Source organism: Cyclopterus lumpus, chromosome 9 (genome assembly GCF_009769545.1).
Source record: "Cyclopterus lumpus isolate fCycLum1 chromosome 9, fCycLum1.pri, whole genome shotgun sequence".
Taxonomy (NCBI): domain Eukaryota; kingdom Metazoa; phylum Chordata; class Actinopteri; order Perciformes; family Cyclopteridae; genus Cyclopterus; species Cyclopterus lumpus.
The window spans coordinates 3245001-3247500 of NC_046974.1; the positions used below are offsets into that span (position 1 = coordinate 3245001).

At 45.4% G+C, this 2500-nt stretch overlaps 2 protein-coding genes across 3 annotated transcripts in view; both read right to left on the minus strand.

Annotated features, from left to right (window-relative positions):
• Positions 1-2500, minus strand: part of LOC117736156 (E3 ubiquitin/ISG15 ligase TRIM25-like) — a 706744-nt gene that overhangs the window by 543678 nt on the left and 160566 nt on the right. The window lies entirely within an intron of this gene.
• Positions 1-2500, minus strand: part of rasgef1ba (RasGEF domain family, member 1Ba) — a 79149-nt gene that overhangs the window by 66692 nt on the left and 9957 nt on the right. The window lies entirely within an intron of this gene.

The window sequence follows — 2500 nt, forward strand, 5'->3', positions numbered from 1 at the left end:
AATAGTGATAACAAAATAAGAACAATAGTTATAATAGTATAGTAATAATAATAATACTACAAATAATAGTGATAACAAAACAACAACAATAGTGATAACAATAGTATAGTAATAATAACAATAAGGTAAGGATGTTTATTGTCGTTGTAAAAACATACAACAAAATTAAATTGGCGACTCAGTCAGTACAGCAGTAACAATAGTGAGAACAAAACAACAACAATAGTATAGTATACAATAATAATAATAATAATAATAATAAGGGAGCCGCACCCCCATTGTCATGAAAAGAGATGTCACTGATGAATGACTGATTGTAAAAAAGGAAAATGAAGATAAATGAACATCTGAGGAGCCATTAGAGGGTTAGAGAGCGACGGGTTCACGGAGGAGACGACAAAACACGTCCTTTAAGAAAGGCACCCAAGGGAGTCATTCACAGAGAAATGAAGAAACTTAGCGCAATGAATGATGAACTCCCACATGGAGACACACACACACACACACACACACCTCTTATATGGACACATTCAAGCACACACACACAAACACTACTGCCCCCTCACACACACACACTCAACACCACCACCTTTATACACACATTCAAACACTACTGCCCCCTCACACACACACACACACGCTCAACACCACCACCTTTATACACACATTCAAACACACAAACACTACTGCCCCCTCACACACACTCAACACCACCACCTTTATACACACATTCAAACACACACACAAACACTACTGCCCCCCCCTCACCACCCCAACACACACACGCTCAACACCACCTCTTTTATGCACACATTCAAAAACACACACACACACACATCCTCATCCTCCAGGGGCAAATATATTGTTTGATGGAGTGTTTTCTTAAAACACACACACACACACACACACACACACACACACACACACACACACACACACACACACACACACACACACACACACACACACACACACACACACACACACACACACACACACACACACACACACACACACACACACACACACACACACACACACACACACACACACACACACACACACACACACACACACACACACACACACACACACACACACACACACACACACACACACACACACACACACACACACACACACCTTCTACCCGAACAAAGATATGATGTGATCCAGATTGAGAAAAAACAGGAAGCGGTGAACCTTTTATTTTATGAGCTGCACCATCTGGCAATTTGTTTGGGGGGGGGTTAGGATTGGGGTGACGGAGGGTATACATGGGGGGGGGGGGGGGGGCTAAAGGTGAGCAGGTGGTCATATGTTGCCCACACTAACGCAGCAGCGTTCAGGTGATTCATCTCATCCCAGAGGTGGCTGATGACAGAGAGATTATTTCTGTTCCTCACGTTGTTGTTCATAAGAAGATGAAGAAAAGAAGAGAGAAAAGGAAGACAGGAAGGAAGAGAGAAAGACAGAAGGGAGAAAAGAAGGAAGACAAAGAAAAGGAAGAGAGGAAGAAGTCAGAGGGCCTCGGCATCTCCGCCGCCACCCATCGCACCTTTGTGCCATCGCCACGGCAACGACGTTGTTCTGTGGTTCACTTTTTACATTTTATTTTTCTCTCCTCCAGCAGACGATCGCTGTGACCTTTAGAGGAACATTACAGAGTCACGGCGGCCATAACGATCTGTTGATGGGAGCCGAGGGACGAGGAGGGGGGGGGGGGGGGGGGGCCGGGGGTCACCTCGTGTCTTTCCCCACCTGATCACATTGGTTTGTCATCTCGTCTATATACTGTATATACATCAACCACTCCAATGGTCCGAAAACACGTCCCTTTGGACCGAACAGTCAATTATTATGTTATATATTATATGTGTGACGTAATTGGACCTTGGGCTGGGATATATATATATATATATATAGTAAGAACGGATATATAAAAAGGTAAGAACGGAAGGAGTTGATCTGGTCTGTGGGCGGCACAGAGCAGATCAACTCCTTCCGTTCTTACCTTTCACAATAAAAGCCAGATAGACTTATAAAAGGCCTTTATAAACTAAACAGTTTTACCAGAGAGTCTTATAGTAGCTTAAAGGCTACAACAGACAGACGCTGCCGACCCCGGCGACCCCTGAGTGCTGAACCCCCACCTCACCGGATCAGTGGGTCACACACTCATCAGCCAAATGTGCTCGCCCGCTGTGGAAGGTCAGATTCAGAGAAGTGTGTGTGTGTGTGTCTGAGAGAGTGAGAGTGTGTGTGCAGGTCACACGAGACCAGAATGCTGCAGTAACGAGGTACGAGGCGTCTGCGGGGTCAGGGGGGGGCCTGTTGGGTTAAGGTCCACTCAGCGACCTGCTAACAGTGTTGGCTCAGATGCAGTCTGGTCACATGGGTTTAATGATGGTGTGAGACCAAGTGGATGGAAGTCAGTGTTGTTGTGAGATGTTGACCAGGAACACTGCAGCAGTACTTCTACAAAAGGACAATACTTCTC